Source organism: Rattus norvegicus, chromosome 15 (assembly GCF_036323735.1).
Source record: "Rattus norvegicus strain BN/NHsdMcwi chromosome 15, GRCr8, whole genome shotgun sequence".
Classification (NCBI taxonomy): Eukaryota; Metazoa; Chordata; class Mammalia; order Rodentia; family Muridae; genus Rattus; species Rattus norvegicus.
This window is the reverse complement of record NC_086033.1, coordinates 89,644,914-89,663,612: the sequence shown is the minus strand read 5'-3', so window position 1 is coordinate 89,663,612 and position 18,699 is coordinate 89,644,914. Positions and strand designations below refer to the sequence as shown.

At 40.5% G+C, this 18,699-nt stretch overlaps 1 long non-coding RNA gene across 1 annotated transcript in view; it reads right to left on the bottom strand.

The window, feature by feature from the left end:
- The window catches only part of LOC134482005 (uncharacterized), a 31,158-nt gene extending 13,040 nt beyond the window's left edge, over positions 1–18,118 (bottom strand). The window contains exon 1 of the long non-coding RNA XR_010058003.1: positions 18,074–18,118. This is a non-coding gene — a long non-coding RNA (uncharacterized LOC134482005). The remainder of the gene's footprint in view (positions 1–18,073) is intronic.
- Positions 18,119–18,699: the final 581 nt, after the last annotated feature.

Here is an 18,699-nt window from a genome sequence, read left to right as displayed (position 1 = left end):
CTTCAGTCATTTACCCCCACCCAGTAGCAGATGATGTTCCCTTCTCCCCCATCTCCTCTTTCTCTCCCAGGTCCCTCCCTCCCTCCCCTTTATGGGTGCTTCACTAACCCCACATCTAATAGAGGGCTTTTATCCAATATATATATATATACCAGATATATATATATATATATATATATATATATATCAATAAACTACCAAAAAACAAAGCAAAACAAAACAAAACAAAAACAGACAGACAACCCAGTCAAAAAATGGGGTGTAGAACTAAACCAAGAATTCTCAACAGAGGAATCTCAAATGGCTGAGAAGTACCTAAAGAAATGTTCAGAGCCCTTAGTGATTGGAGAAATGCAAATCAAAACGACCCTGAGATTCCACCTCACACCAGTCAGAATGGCTAAGATCAAAAACTCAGGTGACAACACATGTTGGCGAGGATGTGGAGAAAGAACACTCCTCCGTTGCTGGCGAGACATTGCAAACTGATTCAACCACACTGGAAATCAATTTGGGGGTTCCTCAGAACATTGGAAATAGATCTACCTAAAGACCCAGAAATACCACTCTTGGGAATATACCAAAAAGATGCCCCACTTGCCACAGGGACCCATGATCCACTATGTTCATAGAAGCCTTATTTGTGATAGCCAGAAGCTGGAAACCACCCGGATGTCCCACGACAGAAGAATGGATACAGAAAATGTGGTTCATTTACACAATGGAATACTACTCAGCTATTTATAACAAGGACATCCTGAGTTTTGCTGGCAACTGGATGGAACTAGAACACATCATCCTGAGTGAGGTAACTCAGAGCCAAAAGAACAAGCACAATATGTGCTCACGGATAAGTGACTATTAGCCAAAAACAAAAAAAAAAGTGAGGGAAAAGAAAGCGACCAAAGCAGGATTAATATAGTAAAAATGGCCATTTTACCAAAAGCGATCTACAGATTCAATGCAATCCCCATCAAAATACCAATCCAATTCTTCAAAGAGTTAGAGAGAACAATTTGCAAATTCATCTGGAATAACAAAAAACCCAGGATAGCTAAAACTATCCTCAACAATAAAAGGACTTCAGGGGCAATCACTATCCCTGAACTCAAGCAGTATTACAGAACAATAGTGATGAAAACTGCATGGTATTGGTACAGAGACAGACAGATAGACCAATGGAACAGAATTGAAGACCCAGAAATGAACCCACACACCTATGGGCCCTTGATTTTTGACAAAGGAGCCAAAACCATCCAATGGAAAAAAGATAGCATTTTCAGCAAATGGTGCTGGTTCAACTGGAGGTCAACATGTAGAAGAATGCAGATCGATCCATGCTTATCACCCTGTACAAAGCTTAAGTCCAAGTGGATCAAGGACCTCCACATCAAACCAGATACACTCAAACTAATAGAAGAAAAACTAGGGAAGCATCTGGAACACATGGGCACTGGAAAAAATTTCCTAAACAAAACACCAATGACTTACGCTCTAAGATCAAGAATCGACAAATGGGATCTCATAAAACTGCAAAGCTTCTGTAAGGCAAAGGACACTGTGGTTAGGACAAAACGGCAACCAACAGATTGGGAAAAGATCTTTACCAATCCTACAACAGATAGAGGCCTTATATCCAAAATATACAAAGAACTCAAGAAGTTAGACCGCAGGGAGACAAATAACCCTAATAAAAAATGGGGTTCAGAGCTAAACAAAGAATTCACAGCTGAGGAATGCCAAATGGCTGAGAAACACCTAAAGAAATGTTCAACATCTTTAGTCATAAGGGAAATGCAAATCAAAACAACCCTGAGATTTCACCTCACACCAGTGAGAATGGCTAAGATCAAAAACTCAGGTGACAGCAAATGCTGGCGAGGATGCGGAGAAAGAGGAACACTCCTCCATTGTTGGTGGGATTGCAGACTGGTAAAACCATTCTGGAAATCAGTCTGGAGGTTCCTCAGAAAATTGGACATTGAACTGCCTGAGGATCCAGCTATACCTCTCTTGGGCATATACCCAAAAGATGCCCCAACATATAAAAAAGACACGTGCTCCACTATGTTCATCGCAGCCTTATTTATAATAGCCAGAAACTGGAAAGAACCCAGATGCCCTTCAACAGAGGAATGGATACAGAAAATGTGGTACATCTACACAATGGAATATTACTCAGCTATCAAAAACAATGACTTTATGAAATTCGTAGGCAAATGGTCAGAACTGGAAAATATCATCCTGAGTGAGGTAACCCAATCACAGAAAAACACACATGGTATGCACTCATTGATAATTGGCTATTAGCCCAAATGCTTGAATTACCCTAGATGCCTAGAACAAATGAAACTCAAGACGGATGATCAAAATGTGAATGCTTCACTCCTTCTTTAAAAGGGGAACAAGAATACCCTTGGCAGGGAATAGAGAGAGGCAAAGATTAAAACAGAAACAGAAGGAACACCCATTCAGAGCCTGCCCCACATGTGGCCCATACATATACAGCCATCCAATTAGACAAGATTGATGAAGCAAAGAAGTGCAGACCGACAGGAGCCGGATGTAGATCGCTCCTGAGAGACACAGCCAGAATACAGCAAACACAGAGGCGAATGCCAGCAGCAAACCACTGAACTGAAAACGGGACCCCCGTTGAAGGAATCAGAGAAAGAACTGGAAGAGCTTGAAGGGGCTCGAGACCCCATATGTACAACAATGCCAAGGAACCAGAGCTTCCACGGTCTAAGCCACTACCTAAAGACTATACATGGACTGACCCTGGACTCTGACCTCATAGGTAGCAATGAATATCCTAGTAAGAGCACCAGTGGAAGGGGAAGCCCTGGGTCCTGCTAAGACTGGACCCCCAGTGAACTAGACTGTTGGGGGGAGGCCGGCAATGGGGGGAGGATGGGGAGGGGAACACCCATACAGGAGGGGAGGGGATTGGATTAGGGGGATGTTTGCCCGGAAACCGGGAAAGGGAATAACACTCGAAATGTATATAAGAAATACTCAAGTTAATTAAAAAAAAAAAAAAAGAAATACTCAAGTTAATAAAAAGAAAGAAAGAAAGAAAGAAAGAAAGAAAGAAAGAAAGAAAGAAAGAAAGAAAGAAAGAAAGAAAGCGACCAAAGGCTTCTTAAGAGTTTGTTTTGGCCTAGAGTTCCAAAGGCCTAGATGTCCATGATGGCGGGGAAGCACAGCAGTAGACACAGGAAGCTAAGGGGTCACATCTCTATTGCACACAGGAAGTAGAGTGCGAAGGAAGTGTGGCGAGGCAACAAATTCTCTATGTCCACGATTCCTCCAGCAAGCTCCATGTAATAAGATTCCATAACTACACACACAGTGCTACCGTCTGGGGACCAAGCATTCCGGAACATACAAGAGACGTTTTTTAATAAAACTACCATAAAAGTATTTAAACATAATTTCATTTCCATTTTAAGTCTTTAACCCTAATGGCTTCTAATGAATATTAGAACCATTAGTATGCAAACTTACTACTAACCCTATTGTGAATATCCTGTATAATGGACACATGCACATATTTGTAATTTATAAAAACTGATACTTTATGAGCAAATTTAAAGAAATTACCAAGACCAGAAGAATGGAGGATGGTAGTACTCCTTTGTATGAGTCTTACCCAGTGACTTTTCCCCTCACTTCTCCTGTTAAATAAATGATAACATAGTCAACTCAGGAGCTCCTAATTGATCTCAGCAATTGTCTTTGATTTCTCTTAACATCTCATACACAGATTTCATTGGAAAATACACAGAATCCAGCAGGCTCTCATTTGGACTCCCCATTAGCAGCCAGAGGATGGCTTCAAACAGAAATTGGTCCAGTCCATTTCTATCCAATACTGCTTATACCTATTGAATTAAACAGTTTCTCACAAGGACTTGTGACATTCTACAGAATTTAGACCTATCTACTTCTGTATCCTTAGTTCTTTCAGTCCTTCCTCTTCTCTGCTTTTCTCTGCCCGTAGACTTTCTTTCCAATTCTGAAGTGCCCCGTGCTCACTCTAGTTTTGCAGTCATTGACTTCATCTGTCCATGTTTCTCTACTTCGACTTGTTCAGAGGCTTCACAGGTTAAGTTTGCCTTGGGCAATACAATAAAGAATCATGTTAGTCAAATGATCTAATTAATGATATGACTTGGAAATTAAAATATCCCCACTTTCTCCAGCCGTAGTGGTATAGAATCTTCAGTTTTCTCTTTTGTTTGGTTTTTGTTTCAGTGGGGTCTTTACTTTTCATTTTTCAGTCATATTAACTCTACAAGTTAATGTGCATAACATTTTCTTCTGTAGATGATGCTGTCATAGAGCTTTGAATACAACCGCCTTCCCCACTATTCTTTCTCACTTCAGTCCCTTCTTTCTAATCTGTTCCTGTAGAGTCAGTCCATCTTCTATTTTTATGTCAACTGTGGTGTGGTGTGTGTGTGTGTGTGTGTGTGTGTGTGTGTGTGTGTGTGTGTGAATGCATGTGCATTTAGGTGTATGTGTGTATGTGTGCATATGTGTATATGTGTATGTGTGTATGTTTGTCTATGTATGTGTATGAGTGTGTATGTGTGTATGTGTGCATATGTGTATATGCATGTGTGTGTATGTTGTGCATATGAATGTGTGTGTGTTTGTGAGCTTCTACACATAATAGAAAACATATGACACTATTTTCTTGGTCTGGCTAATTTTATTTTACAAGATAAGCTCCAATCCTATCCCTTTCCCTGATCGTGAAATGATTTCAGTCTTTCTATAGCTCACCTTTGTGTATACTTTAACTCTTGTCTATTGGATGTTGACCGTAGAGAGAAAGCTGATATAAATGTGGACAATTAAGGATCTCTGTAGTAAGCTGACTGCTTCTATGATAGTTCTTTATTCTTTAAGCTGCATATTTACTTACACTGTGACTGGACTGTGTATTTCCAGCAAAGCTACACCGATTCTTTTCTGTCCATCCATCCTCAGTTGCATTTGTTTTGCTTTTCTGTTTTCCTTTTTTATAGCGGATACTCAGGCCAGGATGAGAAGAAATCTCAGTCATACTTAATATGCATTTCACCAACAGCTAAAGATATCAAATATTAGTGTATGTTTGGTTTTGTTTTATTGGTTTGTTTTCTTCTACCCTGTAAATAACCAACCCTGGACCTGCAACAGGCAGAGTCCACAACCTGCCAATGAGTTACAAGTGCTTCCTCTTTTGAGGAATTTCTATTTGAAGCATTTTCTCGTTGGTTGATTGAATTCCGCATTCCTTTAACAATCAGTTTTTCCATTGCTATGTGTTTTAGGTAATCTGTCTGTCTCACAAACAGCTGATGTTTCTCCTTCTGTAGGTAGCTTCACTTTTTTGCTACATCCTTCTGTTTTGCAGGTTTTTCATTTGATGTCATCGCATTTGTTAATCAGAACTTCTTCCCCCTGAGCCTTGAATGGCTATTTAGGAAGTTGTTGCCAGTGGCAATATTTTTAAGACCACACCCCCTGCCCCCATGCTTTCCTAGAGTAATTAGACATTTTTAGCTTCACATTAATATCTGCGATGGACTTCATGTTGAATTGCCTACAGGCTGAGAGATGGAGATCTGTTTTCAGTGGTCCGCAGGCGCTCACCCAGTTCCTGGTTGATGGAGAAAGGCTGTTATACCTATAACACGTGTTTTTGGCAGCTGTGTCAGGAATCAAATAGCCGTCTGAGTGAAGTGTTGTTTCTGGGGTCCCATTTATCTAACTTTCATTTCTGTTTTCATTCCAATGTCGGTATCTCTCTCTCTCTCTCTCTCTCTCTCTCTCTCTCTCTCTCTCTCTCTCTCTCTCTCTCTGTGTGTGTGTGTGTGTGTGTGTGTGTGTGTGTGTGTGTGTGTGTGTGTGTAGCGTACTTTGAAGGCCAGTGTGATGAAGCCTCCAGCGTTGTTCTTTGTAACCCAGAATTGCTTTGGCTCCCTGTGGCCTGGTGTGTAGGCTCAGCCTGTAAACTTTAGGCTTGTTTTCACTGGCCCTGTGAAGACCACTGTTGGCTTTTGGTGAAGATCTCATGGAATCTGTAGGTCTCTCCTATCAGCATGGTGCTTCCCGTAGTTATTTCTCCCAACTCACAAACTTCCAGAGGAGACTTCCGTCTTCCTGGGTGGAGGATGGTAGTCTTCTTCTCCTTGGTTGTATTTGTTTCTTGGTTTTTGTTGTTGTTGCTGCTGCTGCTGTTGTTGTTGTTTTGTTTTGTTTTGTTTTGTTTGACAGGAGGGGGATATATCTAATGACTTGATTTCTTTTTCAGTTGGTTTACATAAGACTACTGGTTCTGGTGTGTTGATGTGGCATCCTGCTATTTTGATGAACATTTTCTTTTCTTTTTTAATTTTTATTGGATAGTTTATGTATTTACATTTCAAATGTTATCCATTTCTCAATTTCCTCCCTCCTATCCCCCCTACCCCATGCTTTTATGAGGATGCTCCCCCTCCCACCCACCCACTCCTGCCTCCCCACCTGGCATTCCCCTACACTGGGGAATCAAGCCTTCACATGACCAAGGGCTTCTCCTCCCAGTGATGCCAAACAATGACATCCTCTACAACATATGCAGCAGGAGCCATAAGTTCCCCCATGTGTACTCTTGAGTTGGTGGTTTAGTCCCTGGGACCTCTGGGGGGGTTCTGGTTGGTTGATATTGTTGTTTTTCCTATGGGGTTGCAAACCCCTTAAACTCCTTCAGTCCTTTCTCTAACTCCTCCATTGGAGTCCCCATGCTCAGTCTGATGGGTCTGATGGTTAGCTGCAAGCATCCTCATCTATATCATTAAGGCTCTGGCAGAACTTCTCAGGAGACACCCATATCAAGCTCCTGTAAGCAAGCACTTCTTGGCATCAGCAATAGTGACTGAGTTTGGTGGCTGCATGTGGGATGGATCCCCAGGTGGGGGCCTTTCCTTCAGTCTCTGCATCATTCTTCATTCCTGTATTTCCTTTAGACAGGAACAATTCTGGGTTAAACTTTTGAGAATGGTGGATGGCCCCATCCCCCAACCAGGGGTACTCTACAGGTTCTCCCTCCCCTTCGTTGGGCATTTTGGCTAATTTCTTCCCTATTGGGTTCTGGGAGCCTCTTGCTTTCCTGGCATCTGGGACTTGCTGGTGGCTACGCCCAGTTCCCCATCCCCCATTGCTACATACCTCTGTTCAGTTTCCTGACCCTCTGTATATCATCCCCAGTGCCAAGGCTCTTATGCTGTATTCATTAGGACGTTTGCCGTCTACAGTCACGGAATGTGTAAACAGGGATACTTTGAGTCTGTTTTCACTATTTACTCCACTCTCACCTCCATCTCTTACCTGATTTCAACAGCTAAGGTCTCTGGTCTTATATGGAAGGAGAGTGTAGAAATGGATGGCTTGTCTTAATGTTGAGTATGCAAAGTGTGGAAACTCCACTTTAACATCCAAAGCTTTACTGACTAGCTGCTAATCATTTGATGAAACTCCAATGGCCTATATAACTCTCATGCACTGCACATGTTAGTATAGGCTGGAGATTGTCTAAAATGAAAACTACACTTCATATACAAATTGTCTATTAAATCGATTCTGCCCTAACTCACACAATTCCACACAGCTGCCAACTCCCCTTACACACAGTACAACGCTACATCTGACTGACGGTCACTTCAAAGCCTCTCTGTCTTTTAGACCTGAAATAATCCATCCAGACAATGTAATAATTTCAGTGATTCACTGTAAAGTATTTTCTGTAAGATTTTCTTTTCTTCTTGGAGTTTGACTGACTTAAAAGAGGTAACATAAAAAGTATAACATAACATGTGGCATAAGTACACATAAGTTGTTCTAATTCTAAATTCCCACCTCATTATGTCACTATGGATACTACATCTAAGAAGATTTATATAGAAATCTCTATGTAAACTCTCTAAATTAAGAACTTTAATGGAATTTACTTTTACTTGTATTAATACATTATTTCCTTATATTATTTATTTCAAGTTAATTTACCTGTTACCCTAGAAAATTGAATGTCTAATAAATTTTTATTGGTGAAAAATGTTTTCTCCCCTCCCGGGCCCCCACCCCGCTCGCCCCCAACACACATAGTTATAACTGAATACACAAGCAATAGGCTGGAAAGCTTTTGCAGGATCGTGTGTTTGGACTGCCCTCTAGTGGTCTCTTCGTCACTAACACCCAGTGAATTGGAAAAGCACCACTACAAAGGCAGTCAGTAAATACTGATCTTCAGTCAAGAAACTTACTTCTGACTTTGAGAGCCAATTTAAAAATAAAAAAAAAAGCCTCCTCATACAATTCTTGAAGGACATTAAAGATCAAATTTTCTTTCATTATTTTTAGCTTAAAAATGTTATTTGAGTTGCATTGTGTAGAAATAATAAAAGTGACTATTTCTTGAAGCAAACACTGAAGTTGATACAAGGAAATGTTACTGGCAAACGCGGGCTTCTGGGCACTGCCAATGACTCCTGGCTGCTGCTCACCATGGCTCCCCTTCTGAGTTCCTTAAACTACTTACCCAGCCCTGATATTTTCTTACACTCATAAAGAATTATCTATAAACACAGGAGTTAGCATTTAAAACATTTAGCACTTAGAAGGACTTTTGATATTCATTACAGCTTGACAATAATTTAATAAGTAAATCCTAGCTGAAAACAAAAACGTTGGGATCATTCTTGACAAATGCTGACCTTGGAGCGTTCGTCCATTTGTAGCAGAATCCCTGCTTCATTTTAAATGATGTATTGTTAACAAAAGTTCTCCAATTTCTGTTTGCTAACCAGAAGGAGTTTACAAACAATGTCCCCTCTTACATTTTCTGTTTGCATTTTATGGGCAAAATTTACTTCTTCCCCTCTCCTTGTTTTAGAATTACACTAAGTAACATTTTATTTCCTTTTACCTCCTGTTGTTAATAAGGATATGTTTGTATGTCCAATGTACTAGATCAAACTGTATTAAGAAACTGAAACTATATTTCCTTTAGTTTTAGAGAACTTACCACTCAGAATATTACTAATATACACAATAATAACACAATATATAACAATAAACACATTTGAAACATTTTATCACTGAGTTTATATTTTGCAATTAAACTTCTTTTTCTGCATTGATAGAAAATACTACAGAAAACCCGGAGAACAGGGAAGCTTAGGCAATAGGGGGAATGACTGTATTTTGTAAGTAGCATACTACATAATCCTTTTCAAAAGTGTAGTTCACGTGAACATTTTCTAAACGCATTCCTTGATAGAAATGTTTCCTAAAGGGATAGCTTAAGACCGATCTCTGATGGGTGCAGGGATTATGAGAGCACTTAGTACAGCATGAGATTTACAGAGTATGCACTACCCATAGGCTAGTCTTAATATTCTAATACTCTTTACATTTTATATATAACTCAGCAAAAAAAAATAGAAGCACAATATACATATACTATATAAAGAATTTGTGTGCGTACTTCAACACCATATCTCCTTGTTTCATTTTCTCTGGGTTTCAGATTTGAAAGTACAAAACTGCGCCTTTAAAAAAATTAATATATAAAATCATCTGCTTATTTGATGAATCATATACTTCAAATATATGTGTTGTTGAAGCCAGCACATGGTGAAGTGTGTCTTAAATACTGCCTAGAACCACTTGGATCTGGCCATTTTTCTTTTTGACGAATCACTGTTCTATAGTTCTGACCAGAGGAACGTTATGATTGCAAAGCAAATTTATCTTCAGGGAAGAATACAATGGGCAATGTTCTATAGTCGCACATTCTCAATTATTCATCAAGTAGGATTGGTTTGCCTGCACTCCCTGGTGTAGTGCAACAAAGGCCTTTAGAACTGCAGTCCTATGCAAAGGTCTGGTGGCTATCACTGCCGTTAGCACAGCAAACTAGAGACGGAGATGATGGGTTTTAGAGCTTAATAAAATTATGATTTATGGGGTTGGAGATTTAGCTCGGTTGTAGAGCATTTGCTAGCAAGTGCAAGGCCCTGGGTTCGATCCTCAGCTCCAAAAAAAAATTATGATTTATGTAATAACAGCCATTCCCACCAGGACTTTTAAATGCCGATTCTTCATCTGATTTTTCATGATGATACTATGAGAGGAGGTGAGGCCTAGAGAAACCCGGGGAAAGGAGGGCTTGTAGTGCTTGCCGAGTTCTCTCAGCCGTGTTAGTAAGAAGCATACCTAGTAAGTGTTCCCATCCCTGTCACATCTTGACCACACTCATCACTGAGTGAGGAGAAGCCCATTACAAACCAAAAATCAGAGGATACGTTGTGTAGTGTATAATTGCATAGAGTTTCTATATGTGTACATATATATATATATGTGTGTGTGTGTGTATGTATGCATATGTATGTATGCATATGTATATATACAGACATATTAAAATATCCACCACTTTTAGAACATTTGCTCACTCTGTGCTCAAATTTCTGGTTCAGAAGGGCAGAACTCTGCGTGCCATTCATTTTCCCTTTATAACTGACGGTCACCTCAGGAGAGGACACGAGTTCAACATTGGGGAAATACAACATACCAGACTGTTGAGACGGCTTTCCTCAGGTCACTGCGGAAAAGAAGATTGCTCATAAGGGAGAGAACACTCAAGCAGGAGAATGAAAAATAGGGAGCCTCAAGAAAAAGAACAGAGAATTCTTGGTCATTTAGGAGGGCTAAATGGAAACTTACATAAGAGTGTCAGAAGACAGGGTGGTCTTCATGGCTGGCCAATCTCACACTCATGAGCTACATGAACCCAGGAAGCTATGAACTATGGATATGGCCCAAAATAAAACCATAAACTTATTTGAAAGATGAACTTTTAATTGTTTGAGAATTCCATACATGCCCTTCCGTGTATTTTGATTGAGCCCATTCCCTGTTCTGGGTTTTTGTTCCTTACTTTCTTCCTAAACCAACAGATTGGGAAAAGATCTTTACCAATCCTACAACACATAGAGGCCTTATATCCAAAATATACAAAGAACTCAAGAAGTTAGACCGCAGGGAGACAAATAACCCTATTAAAAAATGGGGTTCAGAGCTAAACAAAGAATTCACAGCTGAGGAATACCGAATGGCTGAGAAACACCTAAAGAAATGTTCAACATCTTTAGTCATAAGGGAAATGCAAATCAAAACAACCCTGAGATTTCACCTCACACCAGTGAAAATGGCTAAGATCAAAAACTCAGGTGACAGCAAATGCTGGCGAGGATGCGGAGAAAGAGGAACACTCCTCCATTGTTGGTGGGATTGCAGACTGGTACAACCATTCTGGAAATCAGTCTGGAGGTTCCTCAGAAAATTGGACATTGAACTGCCTGAGGATCCAGCTATACCCAAAAGATGCCCCAACATATAAAAAAGACACGTGCTCCACTATGTTCATCGCAGCCTTATTTATAATAGCCAGAAGCTGGAAAGAACCCAGATGCCCTTCAACAGAGGAGTGGATACAGAAAATGTGGTACATCTACACAATGGAATATTACTCAGCTATCAAAAACAATGACTTTATGAAATTCGTAGGCAAATGGTTGGAACTGGAAAATATCATCCTGAGTGAGGTAACCCAATCACAGAAAAACACACACAGTATGCACTCATTGATAAGTGGCTATTAGCCCAAATGCTTGAATTACCCTAGATGCCTAGAACAAATGAAACTCAAGACGGATGATCAAAATGTGAATGCTTCACTCCTTCTTTAAAAGGGGAACAAGAATACCCTTGGCAGGGAATAGAGAGGCAAAGATTAAAACAGACACAGAAGGAACACCCATTCAGAGCCTGCCCCAATGTGGCCCATACATATACAGCCATCCAATTAGACAAGATGGATGAAGCAAAGAAGTGCAGGCCGACAGGAGCCGGATGTAGATCGCTCCTGAGAGACATAGCCAGAATACAGCAAATACAGAGGCGAATGCCAGCAGCAAACCACTGAACTGAGAATAGCCCCCCCCCCCCCCCGTTGAAGGAATCAGAGAAAGAACTGGAAGAGCTTGAAGGGGCTCGAGACCCCTTATGAACAACAATGCCAAGCAACCAGAGCTTCCAGGGACTGATCCACTACCTAAAGACTATACATGGACTGACCCTGGACTCTGACCTCATAGGTAGCAATGAATATCCTAGTAAGATCACCAGTGGAAGGGGAAGCCCTTGGTCCTGCCAAGACTGAACCCCCAGTGAACATGATTGTTGGGGGGAGGGCGGCAATGGGGGAAGGATGGGGAGGGGAACACCCATTAAGAAGGGGAGGGGGGAGGGATTAGGGGGATGTTTGCCCGGAAACCGGGAAAGGGAATAACACTCGAAATGTAAATAAGAAATACTCAAGTTAATAAAAAAAAAAGAAAGAAAGAAAATAGAACTATGTAGGTGACATTATATTACAATGCCAAAGGATGCCAAACCTGGAAGAAAGAAGGAAGTGTGAGATGATAGAAATCATTTTGCATTTTTCAGTACCAAAGCTTCAGGCAAGCCGCAACATTGCTAGCACAGGACCAGAGTCTCTCTTGAATGTGAAAATGTTCTCAGTTTTTGAAAAATCCCACTACAGACTTAAAAACCAATTGGTCACTGAGGGCTTTGAGATGCTGTAATTTTGCCAATTAATTTGCCAAGGGCAGACGTTTTGACATATAGCCTCACTTTTCCTATATTACCTCGTAAATATGCACTATGTTACAACTTAAACATAACTGCCTTCAAAATAGCCAAATGTGTTGATGAAGTTAAAATAAGTATGGTGATTTAAAAAGAGGAATTCGATTACCAGGAACATTTTCCTGTGCGTTGTACTGAAAGGAAGTATACCAGGGAGATGGGAGAGAGCTTGAAAATCCCAGTAGCCAAACATATGTGGTAAGAGGCAACGTAAGTGTTTACCTTTAAAGCTTTCTGAGACGAACTAATCTTCAAGTTTGATCTCCTGTTGAGACGTAATACATTTAAATATCAGCAATGTATTAAATGTAGTAAATTCTGAGTTAAAATTCCCTGGAAAATCTGAAACAAATTTTATTTCAATGTTGCTATTTTTCTTTTAAAACACAGCGGAGCAGAGCAGCAAGTCCCAGCATTCATGTTTTCGCTTTCCCGGTTACCACCATCCTCCCTCCACTTCTGCTTTTGAAAGTAACGCGTAACTGAGTCTGTGTCTCATCCAGTTGTAATTGGACAATCTATCCATCGCCCAGGTGTGAGAGAGATTGGTCCCAAAGAGGCAGATGATGGGCTGTGAGGAATCTGCCCCCCAGCTCTCTTTCCCGTGGACTGGACCCTGGGGACGCTGCTCATGTCCAGATGGAAGGAGTGTGTGCTCCTTCACGGGGCCCAGGGAATTCCTCCTCTTCCTCCCCACAGATATAATTCTTGCTGATCCTACTCTCGTCGAGAGCACCAGATGCTACAAGCCACGACCTTGGAAAGGACACCACGGATCGTTAGGGCGGGAGTCGTAAAACGAAATCCAGAAAGATGAGCAAAAAGGAAGGGAGGACAGGGCGCACCAAAAGACAGAGCACGAACAACAGAAACAAAAAGAAGTAGAGATGTACAGGAAGTTTAAGGACGGGTATGGAGAAGAAGGAAAGGACACGGTGACCTAGGGAGTGTCATTTGTCATACGTGTGCATCAGTTGACATAGGACTTGGATCTGCATATTTTCTAGTCTAAAAAAATCATGTCTTTCTAAAAAAAAAAAAAAAAAAAAAACTACAAACTTGCAGAATTCTAGATAGAAGAATAAGTCTACATAATTACTATTTTTTAAAAGTATAGAAAAGTATAGTTCTCTTAGGAATTGATAAGAACCAACCTCCCTACTTCTCTCCTACATTGCAAATAGCACAGCATTGATTATTTCTAGACCAGCCTTCTCCTTCGTTTGTGAGGATACACGTTTGAAGCTGCATTATTCCTAACCTCTTTGCTAATAGTGACTCTTCCCCTGCTGTTCTGGAAACGCTGACAGTTTCATCTCCCTCCCCTTTCCTCCCTGTGGGAGGAAAACATCTGTATGCCTTGGAGAAAATGAGATGTTAGAACAGAGCTGTGGCCCTCCAGCCTAATAACCGGTGTTTACCTTTTCTTGTTCCCTTTTGCTTTGTCCGCTGCTCATTCTGTAGGGTCGCCGAGTTTCACAGCGTCTATACCCTTTTGTAGTAATTAATTAATTCAATGTTTAATTACCACATATTTACCAAAGGCTCTATTTTATGTCAACTGATATGTTTCGTCCCTGGGATTTTAAAAATAAAAACAAGTGGCTTTTCAAAAGGCAGGAATACTAATCTAACACTTTCTTCAATTCTGGTTTTCCCTTGTTCCAGAGACTTTCAAAACGGAAAATATAAACATCGCGAAGGAAAGTGTGTAAGCAGAAACAGCCTGCTGAGTGTCATCTGGAGACTTTGAACAGGAAAATATTATTTTAAGGTTACAAAATGGAACCAGATATCCATTTTTTTTGTTTGAACAAACAGCAGAAATGCATTGCAGAACTATAGAATTGAGGAAAACAAGAAGAGGGGATGTGTGATAGTGACGGTGAGTGCGGGAAGGTTAAGAAGGGAATTACCAGCTGCTGGGTGGAGCCTCTCAGAGGAGTTAGCCCAGGCTCCTGTCTGCCAGCATATCAGAGTATCCTTAATAGTGTCAGGGACTGGTGCTTGCCCATGGGATGGGTCTCAAGCTGTGCTGTTTATTAGTTGGCCATTCCTTCAGTCTGTTTCATCCTTGTCCTTGCATTTCTTGTAGACAGGACAAATTTTGAGTCAAAAGTTTTGCGGGTGGGTTGGTGTCCTTATTCCTCCACTGGGGATCCTGCCTGGCTAGAGGAGGTGCCCTCTTCATGGTCCATATCTCCACTGCTCTGTGTCTCAGCTAAGGTCACCAGCATCAAATCCTGGGAGCCTCCCCCATCCCAGGTCTCCGGCAGGTCCTAGAGATCCCCACCACCTCACCACCCCGACAACTACATTTTCTTTATATTTTACTGATGGCAAATGCCGGCTATTGTGAGTTTATTGCAATAAACAGGGATGTACAAGTGTCTTTGTTGTTAGTAAACACAGTCCCTCAGATATGTTCTTAAGTGTGGTATAGCTAGGTCAGATACTAGCCCAATCCGGGGGTTGTTTTGTTTTTTAAGGAACTACCATAAAAATTTCCTTAGTGGCTGGATAATTTATATCACAACCAACATTCCCACCAACAAATAACTTACACTGCCCCATCCCCACCGTTCCCAACATGAGTCGTTACTTGTTTTATTATAACAGCCTTTCTGATTGAGATGAGAGAACACTAGTGTAGTTTTAATCTGAAGTTCTCTGACGGTTATGGATGGCTAGGGTTATTGAACATTTTCCCAGAGGCTTATTGGTCATTCCTTTTGAGGACTCTGATTAATTCATTAACCACTTCTTTTTTTTTTCTTTTCTTTTTTTCGGAGCTGGGGACCGAACCCAGGGCCTTGCGCATGCTAGGCAAGCGCTCTACCACTGAGCTAAATCCCCAACCCTATTAACCACTTCTTATCGCACGGTTTTTTGCTGTTGTGTTCTTTAGTTCTTTACCTATTTTATGTATTATTCCTCTGTGAGAGGTGTAGCAGTCCGTAGGCTACAGATTTGCTAAGTTGATTGCTTTCCTTGCTGTTCAGAAGCTTGTTAAATTCGTGTATTTCTACTTGTAAATTGGAGGTTTTCTTTCTTGAGCTAATGGAGTATTCTAAAGAAATGTCCCCATATTTTCTTCTAAAAGTCCCACAATTTTGCTACTTACATTATATGTCAAAAACGTTCTATGATTTGTATGGCATAGACTTTTATATTTTGTATATTGAAGTCTTCATTCTTTTAAATATAGTGATTCTCCAGTGCCATTTGTTGAGGGCATTGTCTTTTATCCAGTGTGGTTTTTTTTGTTTTGTTTTGTTTTTAATTTTATTAACTTGAGTATTTCTTATATACATTTCGAGTGTTATTCCCTTTCCCGGTTTTTAACATGTTGAAAAAACCCAGATGTCGTGTCTCTGTAGGTTTACTTTGAACCCTCTGTTCCAGTCTATTGATCCGCGTCTGCCTTGTGTGGTTGTTGTTGTTGTTGCTGTTGTTGTTGTTGCTGTTGTTGTTGTTGCTTTGTGCCATGCTGGATTTTTTGTTGCTATGGCTCTGTAGTGTAACTTTAAATCTCAACGCGGTTGTTTATGACCAGATGGCTTTGAGTAGCCTAGGATTTTGTGCTTTAATGTTATTTTCGCATGGCTTTCTATTTTCCTAAAGAATGCTGTTGTAGCTTTGATGGGTACTGTTTTGTTCAGTAAACAACTTTGAATTTATAGTCATTTTTATAATATTAATTCTGTCTGTCTCTTCATTTTCTAGTTCCTCTTTCAATTCCTTTCTTCGTGTGTTTAAATATTTTGATTGTAGAGGCTGTCCATTTCTTTCGTTAGCTTGCTTAGGTTTGCTTCTATGTATTATTTTTAGGTATGGTGAGTGAGATTGTCTTTTTGACTTTATTCCGACAGACATTCCCAAAGGTCAGGCTGATCAATACTCTCACTGAGACTCTCTTCCCAAGTGATTCTGTCCAGTAGACAATTAAAAATAATCACAAGAAATATTGTGATCTACTCTTAAATGATAGCTGCTAAATTTTGGGAATGGAAATATATTAAACAGAGAATACTGGCTATTCATTTTAAGCAACAGACAAAAATAGAAGAGGGAAAAGTGAACAAATATGGGTAACAAATGAAAGGGTGGAGACCCAGCTGCTTCACCTGAAGTAAGGATCAGAAGAGGAACAGAAATGTGAAGAGAAACAGCCAGATAACCAAGGATAACATAATGCAGCATACTTGAAAGGCCAAGCATGCAGCTCAGCCCCTGATTTGCTTGTGTGTCTGTGTGTGCACGCGGGGGGCAGGGGGGGGGTGGAGAAAGACACAGAGACAGACACAGAGACAAAGAGAGAGAACAAACGTCGTCCTCAAACTGGTCCTCAAAAACTGAAATCAGATATGAAATAAGAGATGTACAGAGAAGAAAATGAGAGAAGAGTTCGCAGACTGTCTCTCTAAGGTCACTGTGAGGTCACTGTAAGGTCACTGTGAGGTCACTGTGAGGTCACTGTAAGGTCACTGTAAGGTCTCTGTAAGGTCGTGAGTATGAGTCTCTCTCTGTACACTTGAATTGAGCAGGTACAGGGCCTGTCTCTGTGTTATCAGTGTTAGCATTCTGCCTAAGCTCCACCCCCACAGTTACCTGGCAACAGCCAGGTATGCCTGACACTATAAAAGGGGCTGCTTGCCCCCTCTTCCTCTCTCTTGCTCTCTTGTTCACTCTTGCTCTCTTCCCCTCTCCCCCTTCTCCTTGTTCCTTCTCTCCCCATTCCCTTTCCCTCTTCTCTGTCCATGTGCTCATGGCTGGCTTCTGCACCTCTACTCTTCTTCTCTACTCCTCTTCTCTTCTCTTCTATCTATCTATCTATCTATCTATCTATCTATCTATCTATCTATCTATTATCTACCTATCCATCTCATTACACCTACTCCCTTCTTAATTCCCCTCACCATGTCCTAAATAAACTGCATTCTGTATTATACCATCATGCAGTGGTCCCTCAAGAAAAGGGATATCTCAGCATGGGCCTGCAGAGGCACTCCCTTTCCCCATACCTCACCACATCTCTATAGAACATATACCCCTCTCTTTATCTTTATATAAACACATCAACCAAAACAGCCATAAGCAGATTTAAGAGATTGAAATAAAATAATTTGGATTGTATACACCTGAACAAATTCTAGATGTTAAATTCGTGACATGTATGAATTTAACTCGTTCTAGTTCCTAATTAATATGTATATAATTGATTTAATATTATGAACTGATTTCAAATTATTGCTTTTACATTACCGCAGAGTACATTTTTATAAGGCTACTAACACTTAATCATGAAGTATGAGGAAACATTTACCTCATCATCGGCTCCATCAGCGTCACTTTGTATGTCTAAGTAAGATTCTACAAAAGAAAAAACGATGAGGAATTTAAATTATGTGCAGTGTTTCAACAGTGTCTAGAGACCCAGAATTTAGAAAACACGGCCTTTTCCCCTTCTTCAATATCTACAAATAGATTTCTGTGATAAGAAATTATGTTTTCATTACACTAGTTATATTTAAATATTTAAGATATCGTTGAGGATTGATTGAAACAGCTTGGATCAAATGAACCAGGTCTCTCCAGCCTGAGGCCATTAAAGCTTTTCCGTGCAGAAGGAAGTGGGATTGGTCTTCATGAATTAACCGCCCTCCAGTATCTACTGGAATGTCTTCTAGTCCTGACTAAAGTGCATTCCCGTGTGCTTCCACTTAAGCCATCTGCCAGTCCTAATGTTACTCCTGAGGGAGGAAGCCTGCCAGAGCAATTTCTCATTTAACTTGCAAGGACATCCTGTTTAGACACTTATCAGAAGAACCAAAAGTTGGTGCCAAAGAGCTCAAGCTCTGTGTTAGAACACTTACAGGATGGGTCGACCTAACAGCACACATCTAAAGGGAACTGCAGCTTACTTCTTACAAGTTAGCAAGTACCCACAAA